Here is an 11,270-nt window from a genome sequence, read left to right as displayed (position 1 = left end):
GTTCGATCATTTTCCAATACCGTGATCTGTAATTGACACATGATGACGTTGTAGATATGAGAAGGTTAAAGTCTTTGACAGGAAAGTATGGCCTCCATCAAGCGAAACGCTAAATGATACATGGTTAGAAGTTACCCCATTGGTTGTTTGAGGCTGATTAGGAGATTTGCAAACGATTCTGTTGTTGTATACATATCTTCCTTTTGTTGTAATATTACCAAAGCGACAAATTATTTTTTTGGCAAATTGCAACTTGAAAATTTCTTCCAAAAACCTGGATGTTAGTCCCCTCTGTTACGTGACCTTCTTGTGGAAAAATTCTGAAAACTTGTGGCACAGTGTTTTGAAAGGTTTCCGAACAAGCACTTCCTTTTGTCTTGATGATAAAGTCATTATATAATTTATTCCATTTTTGTATTGCTGCGATTTTCTCAGAACTTGAAAGTGAACTATACTGTAACGAATTAAGAGCTAGATGTCGGAGATCGGCCAGAGAAAGTCATGAAACTCATGAAAGCCACATACCAATCGACAGTGAATTCGTCATAGCCGAAAGTACCTGGATCGTCCGAACCTAATACAACAGGTATTCCATATCTAAGATAGGTGATAGCTGGATGATGGCGCTGATCTGCAACGTATCCCAACATTTTGTTGCTAATTGGATTGACCTCGACTGCAATTTTATTCTTTTTAAGAACTTCCATGAAATAGGGATGTTTCACGTATCCTATTCCATGTCCAACTCTTTTCGCACCACGAAGGATTGCGTCGTATAGATTGTCCATTGTTGGAACAGGATCATCAACACGAAGAGATGTCATAAGATCGTCTGGCCAGTTTGTTTCCCCATCATGAAAAAAGTATGGCAACGTAAGGTTCTGTAATGTTATCTTAGAAAAGTCTCCAAGGAAAAAACAAAAGAGAATAACCTCTGTCTTCCTCAGACACGAGATCAAACCCAGACACCAAGTTTGGATATTTTTTATACAACCTCAAGGCTTTTTGCACGTCTTGTCCTACATAATCTATTTTCCCGCCGCGATACGAGTTAACTATTCTTTTATACCCGATAAAATTGGGATGGCTTCCTTTAAATTTTTGAACAACTTCCTTTACCATTTTCAATTCTAGCTCTCCGTCATCATTGTCAATAAAATGTTTTCCATTTTTTGAAGCATATTTTGTATCTCGATCCAGCACATAAAGCTTATTGTAGGATAATGCCTTTGCTTCTAGATATTGCACGTTTTCATCTATTGCTGCTTGAAGCATTGCATCTACGTATAATTTGGTAAAATTTGCATTATTGATAATATGTGAACCGATAACGCTGAATAATGGACCAATTTCTTTCCATCGAAGTCCACTGTCTGTCGGATCATTTATTGCTTTATCGTCAATAATTCCCAGAAAAGTTGAATGCTGAACCAGAATGTCTTTCGTGTACGTAGAGTTGTCTTTGACCTTAGTCCATCCTGCTGGTGGATTCAAGAAAAAGTCCATATTCCATTGTTTTGGGTGGACCCGTATTTACGTACATATTGTCGTACAAAGGGCTTGCAAAGATTAAATCAAGTATCTTCGACTTACTCACAACATGATCTGTAAATATCCAAAATTATTAGAAAACTAGTCTTCAAATATTAAGAGTTTCGATATTTGTAGACAGGTTCCCGACCGCTAAGTTTGATAATACTTGAAAAGATACTGAATGTTTTAAGAAAGGATCCAACCGATGATATAGGTTGCATTTCTGTAAATATTGACAATGCAATTTCCCATAGGAACTCCTTTTACGGCTAAAACTGTACCACCTTTACTATGAAGTTTTGAAAAAAATCTTATCCTAGAATTGAAAGTTCATATGCACCACATTTTTTTTCAAAGGTCAGAATATAGGGCTGTGCGGCATATTTTCAACGTTTATATGCCCTGAACTTCTCAGAGTTTAAACTTACACTAATTTTCTTAACTACCCCTACCTCGAATGAAAGGTTACCACAGATTTCAATGTAAACAATATGCACGTGTTTATTTACTGGTAACATTCCCAAGTTCTGTCTCTGCGATATGGAACACAGAGAGCATAACTGGGAACCAGTATGTAAACAAAATCAATTTTCTATGAATATTCAATTACTCCCCAAAAGAGGCGTGTTTTGAGAAACAGCTGTATTTACAAAGTGCAACCTATAAGGTGGTTGTAGCACTATAAAAATGTTTCAGAGAATACATGTTATACCGCTTCAAATATGCACAATTTTGAATATCATAATTCATTTAATCTAATAGATATCTTTAATGCATTTCATGATATAGAATACTAGTAGTTGATACTGAATTTAGTAAACCAAGCGATATATTTAATTGTCAGATACACCGAACAAATTACAATAAAACAACTTTGTTTAAACAAGTATAACTCTGCATGTGTGCGGATCTTTAAATACTAAATAACAAAAATACCGAACTCTGGTGCAAATTCCATTTTTTAACAACGATGCGTGAAAACGTTCTTTGAAATACCTGTCGTTCATCAATTTTCTGCTCAGACATTGATGACGTTTTACAAAGTCTGAGTAGCAGATTCAAGCTCTTCGGCTGTTGTCTGCTCTTTGGTCGGGTTTTTGTCTCTTTGACATATTCCACATTTCCATTCTCAATTTTATCATGAATACCGAATGCGTTAGGAAATGTTTAACCTATTCATGGTGAAGTTGTTATATGTTGGGGGAAATTGATAATTTAAAAATTAAATCGTCTTGTTTGTCAAAGATGTTGGTACGGAGATGACTGCTGTCAAATTCGAGGTCTAGGTAAAAAAAAATAGGGCAGATGAAGTCGTGTATTTTGTTTCTTTAATTTCAAGTTATATCAATGGAACCCAATCAGAAAGTTTTGATTGGTAATTGAAAGAACATCATCAATATATCTAAATGGGAAATAAAATGATCTGGCTTTTTTTATCTTGTTATTTTAACAAGTGGGTTTTGCAGGAATTCAGACTCAAATATAAATAGGAAGAGGTAGACAAGGAGAGGCACTCAGTTCGTGCCTATTGAAATGTTGACATTTTTTTAAAACAGTCATCTCCAAATACAACAAATATGTAATAAACTCCGGCATACTGATCACTTGTTCCTCTGTGTAGCATGCTTTACTTTTTTTCCATTTTTAATAAAATATGCCATATTGTATCCAAAAGAAATAAATTCATAGCTTATGCTACCTTTTTTTATGTTAAAAAGCATTATGGATAAAATCAGTTAGACGATTCTCAATTTCACATGGGAATGGTGAATGAAGGGTTAAAAAACTAAAAGTTTTGATTAATATCTTGTGTTTGTTCTTTACTAACCTGTCACTTTTTTTTTTATAGAAAACATAACAACTTCAGAATGAATGTGACTAAAGTAGATATAATTTACTATGATGCAAATGCATGTTTCCCCCTTTGGGGAATCTTTTAAGAAGCTTGTAAATCTTTGACTGCTTGATGTCAGCAATATGAAGTTTTATAGGTCTAGCAGGCGGAAAGTCATCTCGGGTTCTATTAAATTCTTCCCATTTTAAGAACTCAAGATAGCTGTATACGATTTGTTCATTCTATGGAAAAATATAGATAATCATAATCATGAGTGTGCAGTAGCACACTAATATGAGTATCAACAAAACTAAGTAAGGTTGATTAATCAATTTTTAATCGTCGAATGTGGACCAATACGTTTTTAGTTGTCTCAAACAATTGAATTGTTATATAATGTATGTCTTTTTTTTAATTGAAATAACACACGATTTGTCAAAATTCTTATCTCTCGTCACGCTTGTCACAAGCGTGACACGACTAGAATATATAATCTTTTTGACTGCAAATGTGATTTTTTTTTTGGCGTCACTATCAGACGATGTGTCTCGTACCAAGACCAACATATTGCAGCGATAAGCTCATCAGGATGAAACATTTGTCATTTCCAAAACATAATTAACGTATGTCATTCTGCAAGTGGTTAATACCATTAGAAACATGCCATGTACTGTCAATAGTTATCAAAGGTACCAAGATTAGAATTTAATACGCCAGACCTTTGATTTTCACTGTAAGATATTTTTTAGCTTGTTTTCACCGTATATTTTTTTCAAATTTTTAAACACCAGGCTGATTATATTTGTTTCCTCTATCATTGGCGTACATCAAACATCTTTATTCAAATGGCGTTCCCTGATAACATATTGAACTGCTTTTTTATAATGAAGGAAAATCATGCACACCTTGCTCACAAATACAACTGTTGATAAACGTAAAAACTAGTACCTATTAACTTAATCTAGGTTATAATTGGTTTCATGTTTACTACATTTTTAATTTCATTTTGTTTTCCTGATTCGTTTACTAACATATACATCTGTTGTAGAGTTGTCACTGACTCAGACGTACTTATAAATATAATTATTTTCTGTGACTGTATATTACATTAATTTGTAGGATCCTTTACTATAGATAATTTAGCTGATCTGTAACAATAACATCTTCATACCTTATATATCATGTACTGTAGTACGCCGCTAGATTAAAACTGACGAGGAAAGGTAAGGTAACACACGGCCAGCGAAAGCTCTTTTTTTGAGAGCCCAGGTGGTCGTGTGGTCTAGCGGGACGGCTGCAGTGCAGGCGATTTGGTGTCGCGATATAACAGTAGCATGGGTTCGAATCATTTTCATGAAATTATTTCACACGTTAAATTTTCACAAAAAATCTCAATCAAAGTAATTTCACTAATTTTCGTACTTATTTGATATGAGAACTTTATAGATATGGTATGGTTATTGTAAAATATTGCACCCATTTTTAAGACGATAACAAAAATTGTTAATAGCTTCTGGATTTTATTATTCCCATTATTTGATAGATTACCTCTTTCTGCATGAAATAAATGTGGTTAACTCACACCTAATATACGATTTCGGTATTGCATATGATATAGGCAATATATCAAAACCTACAGTTCACGATGGCAACATCGATTTGAATGCAATGGCAATTGGAAACGCAAACACAAATCTGCTATGCACGATAGCAAAAACGATTGATTCTAATCTATATAATCTATCGCCATGATGTCGATACAATGATGTGTACCTTTACTTCTGTGTTCTGCAATACGATTCATGCTGAACGTGCGAAAAAGAGAAAACGAAGTTACGTTTGTGTTGCATTTGGACGGACAAATCATCGTGTTTTTGTGAGAGTACTATTACCAATTCCCGTTGTTATCATTCTTATAACTTATATGTGTTCTTAAACATACTACCAACCTCGTCATACGCTTGTTGGTATCCTGCCAAAGTATGCTCTTCGTCCTGCAAAGCTTCTCGCTGTAGTGAGTAGTTATACTCAAACGCACCAAACGAATCATCATATGCAAGCGTAGCGCTTACCATATATAGCAAAATAAATGTCAATCTTTTAATCAGCATGATAAAGATTTGGCTTATAAGTAAAATATTTGGATATCTTCCTTTGCTGAAAAAAAATGTGATCATCAATATCGTAGATATATTTAGAAACTTCATAAGATTAAAGGAAACTAATTATATGAAACTTGTTATTACAAAACAAAATCCACATATTCTCATATATATTGATTAGTGGATAGGGTTATTTAACTACACCCTAAAACAGACATATCAGATGTGATGTCACAATGACTTCATTTATTAGAGACAACAGTGGTTGCACGTAAGCAACACGACAGGTTCCACATGTGGGATCGGATCTGGTTTGGCCAAAAATAAAATATTGTTTGTTTCCCCTCCCACCACCGACCCGGTAAAATCGCCGCGACTCGAAAAATTTTATTGGCCATTCTTGTCCAAAATTATTTTTTTTTGCTATATTGGGTTTTGGTGATATCTTTCCGATGCTGTAGTAAATGTGCGTTGGTTTTTTGTCATACCTTTCCGATGCTGTAGTCAACAAGCGTTTTAAATCAAGGCATTTTTGCATTGAAGCGTCTATATGATACGGAATCAAGGAAAACAAACATGCATTGGCACACGATTTGTGTTGTAACTTGTGTGCAAGGGTGATATTTGAAAATAAAAAATCTGAAGAATCTTTCAACCCACTGAGTGCACCTTGATTGGCTTTGTCTTTTACCTCTGTTCCTGTTTAAGGGATACAATCTTTGAGTAAAAATGGTCTGAATCGTGCTTTGAAATCAATCTACTTTCAAATTGTCTTCACTTCGAACATGTTGGGCACAAGTCAGAAAATGTTGGATCCGTCAATTCCCTGCTTTCAGGGAACCTCCCTGATTTCTTGTGTAAACAAGACCAGTTTAAATGTGTTTTTATTTTTCAATTTATGGCATGAAATTTACAAAAGGGCACGTTTTACGTTATAAAAATAAAATTGAGAAAGGAAATGGTGAATATGTCAAAGCGACAACCACCCGACCATAGAGCAAACAACAGCCGAAGGCAACCAATGGGTCTTCAATGTAGCGAGAATTCCCGCACCCGTAGGTGTCCTTCAGCTGGCCCCTAAAATATGCATAATAGTACAGTGATAATGGACGTCATACTAAACTCCGAATTATACACAAGAAACTAAAATTTAAAATCATACAAGACTAACAAAGGCCAGAGGCTCCTGACTTGGGACAGGCGCAAAATTGCGGCGGGGTTAAACATGTTTATGAGATCTCAACCCTCCCCCTATACCTCTAGCCAATGTAGAAAAGTAAAAGAATAACAATACGCACATTAAAATTCAGTTCAAGAGAAGTCCGAGTCTGATGTCAAAAGATGTAACAAAAGAAAATAAATAAAATGACAATAATACATAAATAACAACAGACTACTAGCAGTTAACTGACATGCCAGCTCCAGACCTCAATTAAACTGATTGAAAGATTATGTCTTCATCATATGAAAATCAGGTACAATCCCTCCCGTTAGGGGTTTAGTATCATACTATCATAAAATATATGAGAAGAACATAACCCGTGTCATGCCAACAACTGTTTTTTAGTAATAAATGTGTTTAGTTCCGATGCAACTGCATCAGTCGAATTTGTAAATACTCAAAGTATTCTAGAAACAACAAAACATGAATAAGTAAAGCCTTGTTTTTTCTAGAACTCGAAAAAACATACAAATCTTTTGCTTAGGAATTAATTTACCAATCTGCATGATCCAGGTGTAACTGAACATAACTGAATTATGTTCACTTCTATTTCTAAGTTTTATTCATTGAATTTTAATTCCCAAGTCATTAACATATCTTTTTGTCATCTCATAATTGATGATCAAGGTATGAATTGGTGAACACGGGAATTGTTTTGTTGTGAGTTATGCATCAAATTTAAAACTTGAAATAAGCTTGATTTTTAACTAATTAAACACTTGCTTTCATTAAACATTGTTATCACATGAAGAATGTGTGCTTTTGTAGATTTCATACCATAAAATAAATAGGTCCCTGTATACAGTTTTTAACACCAGAAAACTGGGATGTACACTGAAATCAGGGAATACCCCACTTTTCTTGACTTATCTTACCTGTTGAATTTTGTAAAAATTGTAAAAATTGAATATAGAAAAAAATATATCAAGAAATAAAATAAAATAATTTGCCTACCTACCTACCCATACTCTGATAACCTCAGTCGGGGAGGGGAAACAAAGATATTTTTAATGTTGGCCTTTCCTTTCCGAAACACATGAGATCCCCCCGATAATTGGCTTAAGCTTATCTTTAGTTTTCTATGGAGTGTTTTGCTGATTGGTATTTGTCTTTTCGCCATTATTATTGTTTTGTTCTCGACATATGAATTTTGGTCGACTCCTTCGGTATTTTCCATCTCTTTTTATTGATGTTCAAATCTCTTAGACCGGATAATTTTACCAGATTTGTAATTACATAAGGAACAAGACGGGTGCCACATGTGGAGCAGGATCTACTTAGCCTTCAGGAGCACCTGATATCATCCCCAGTTTTGGTTGGGGTTCGTGTTGCTTAGTATTTAGTTTTCTATGTTGTGTCTTGTGTACTATTATGTGTCTGTTTGTCTTTTTATTATATAGCCATGGTCAGATTATTTTCAATCTATGCGTTTGACTGTCCCTCTGGTATCTTTCGACCCTCTTTTAAATCTATTATGAATATATCATTTAAGCTTAACATAAAATGCAATTTTAAAGAAATCTCACGAACTGTAAACGGCGCAATATTATACTGAGTTGGCCGACAGGATAAGTGTCTTCTGTCTTCCATTAAAATATGTTGAAATTGCTATATTTGACCTTAAAGAGTCAGTTTATTCATACTTTTGATACTCATCATAGAATTTTAATGAAATCGGCAGTATTCAATTAAAGAAAATTGTGTTGTGAAATATGGGTCACCGAATTTGTATCAAATACTAAGTCAATATATAGACAAAGAATATTAACAGTAATCAAAAGCTGGCTCAAAATGCACAGACATCATACCAGCTGATTCTCACTGTAAGTATATATCACTTGCAACATCAACTGTAGAAAGTAAATAAAAAAAGACCGGTTTAAGATTTCTTCAAAATTAGCCGCTGTCTGCAATTTTAAGAGGTCGAACAAAGTAATAATAAAAAATCTTTTCCACAACTAGTCAACGGTTTTATCATTTGAAAGGTTAAAAAAAGTAATTATGATATCAACAATTTAAAAACATATATGTCTATATTGTTTTGTCTTCATTTGAAAAACCTAAACTTCTTACCTTTGATTAACAATTTTTTTTTATCAAGATCAACATGATCAACTTGTCACATAATTTCGTTATCTAGCTACCTAGATGTTTATGTGTAATCCCTTGTCACTATTATCTATTTATCAGCTATTAGCTTCAGTCAATTAAAAAAAAATCAATGATGGCAATGTGTATTTGTATTTCTCATCATATGCAGTGTTTCCATCGGAGTTACACCTCTCCTTTAAAAAACCAATACTGGACTCGTCAACTGAGAATTGCAACACATATGATTGTTATTGCAAAATGTACCAAGTGTATGAATACTATCAAATCAGTATTTAGGTAATTCAATGAATGTCATGGATTGATTGATTGATTAGTGACTGCTTTACGGCGAATCAGTAAAAAAGCTATTTTGCGACACGAATGTTACGGATGTTTCAACCCTATTTCTCAGCGATAAAAATATAAATCGCATTGTTTAATTGTGGTAGCATCATTTGTATGCCAGACTTCTTAAAATCGAATTTTCTCCTCGTTCTCAACGTGTTCTGAAACTAGACGAATAAACCAAAATGAAAGATTGATGCAAAGGTGTACCGGCATTTTCACAATTAACATTAAATCATTTATTGTACATTACTAGAACCAAATAACTGCTTTCATTTTCTGGAATCTGTTTTGAAAGCAAAGCATAGAAAATTGGTTCGCTGATCATTCACAATACTGATAAATGAAAGAACTATATAAAACGAAGAAAATGTTTGACGCAGAGTTTTTAAATCAAGTAGTATAAAAAAATCATATGGTTGTAAAGACAACATCAATGGTATATGATACCAAGTCTCCCCTGCAACCCAGTAAATGTGCTTCTGCGTTTTGCACAAATGTCATTAGGAATTCATTACATTCACACAAACATTTTTTCATTACCACTTCAAAACGTAAGTGTATTGCAAATTATGTTTGAAAATGATTGTGTCACAAATGTCCATTTTTATTAATATAAACTTGGATGTTGCCTTCCACAGACTTTCAGACTTGTTTGGAATTATAAAAGACGAATCAGGATCCGATCCGTTATGAAAATTTACAAAAGTGTTCTAACAAACAAGTTGTGTTGCTTGGTTTCCAAATTAGTTAAAAAGTAAAATATCAAAAATACTGAACTCCGAAGAAAATTCAAAACGGAAAGTCTCTAATCAAATGGCAAAATCAAATGATGAAAAACATCAAACGAATTGACAACAACTGTCATATTCCTGACTGGGTACAGGCAGTCTCAAATGTGGAAAATGGTTGGTTGAATCTGGTTTTATAGCGCTAAACCTCTCACTTATATGACCGTCGCATTAAATTCCATTATATTGAAACCGATGTGTGAACACAACAAACATACATAAGTTAAGCCACTTTTATGAGACGTGGTATGATTTCCAATGTAACAGAAAAACATGTAGGAATTGAATGAAGATATCTATATCATTAGAAAATATTTTGCGTATGATGATTGGTGACCATAAGCAGTTCGTGTTCAAAAATGTTCTCGTGACCGTTTTAAGATTTTTATCGTTTAAGAAAAAACTACTCTGACTACATTACATAATTTATTTATTTATCAATTTAAGGAAGTTTTTCCAGATAATAAGTGACCTACAGTGTATTATCATATGCATTTTAAAGTCGAGCAAATATTTCATTATCAGTAAACCTTCAACTTTTAGTTTTATCAAGTCAAATTTGTAATAAGCAGAACTTTGTAATCGATGATTACCTACGTTTTGTTTTGAAATACACATACCTTAACTGTATAGATATAAGACTTCAGACGAATTTGCTTTTTTCTTGGGAGTGGGGGTTGGTGGGGGAGGGTAATAAAACCAGATGAATGTAAAAAAAAACCAAGTAAAAGACATATATTAAATATTTCAAACATTACACGACAATTTGATATCAACAGCTGATAAATAAATTCAATACAAAACTAAAGGAAGGAAATATATTTTGATAACATCAGCGTTTGTAAAATCATGTTTTAATGTAAATATTTTTAATATATGCAAATTTTGAAAGAGAGCGAATTATCAAAATATATCATCTCAAACGTTTCATATGTTTAACTTTCCAAAGTTTTGCAGTTTTTATATCTTTTAAACGGAAGTAAGCGTTTAACTCTTCACATATTTTAGACAATGTTGTAATAGTACAACAATAAAACAGAATGTACATGTATAACCATAAAGAAGAATGGACAACAGGTAACGATTTTCCGCTATATAGATAACGTTCTTTCACTAAATAATTCAAAATTTGGTATATCTCCCAATTGAAACGATATTTCCGTGCTTTCATTTCCTATCATGATTTTCTTGATAGAGGGTTGCTGCTCACAAGGAAGGTATTAAACCAAGAGTTCCAAATGGTGAAGTTGAAATCATCCCTTTGTAAATTTTACGGACGCGATCATGTATTGGTTTACCGTTATGGAATAACCGTTTCACAAATGATATCGGATATGTTCCTTACGTCGTAA

General features: G+C 33.5%; 1 pseudogene; it reads right to left on the bottom strand.

Moving 5' to 3' along the window:
- On the bottom strand, window positions 1–5,442 carry LOC139489966 (adenosine deaminase 2-like; annotated as a pseudogene).
- Window positions 5,443–11,270: the final 5,828 nt, after the last annotated feature.

Source organism: Mytilus edulis, chromosome 9 (genome assembly GCF_963676685.1).
Source record: "Mytilus edulis chromosome 9, xbMytEdul2.2, whole genome shotgun sequence".
In the NCBI taxonomy this organism is placed as follows: domain Eukaryota; kingdom Metazoa; phylum Mollusca; class Bivalvia; order Mytilida; family Mytilidae; genus Mytilus; species Mytilus edulis.
This window is presented reverse-complemented; position numbering and strand designations above follow the sequence as displayed.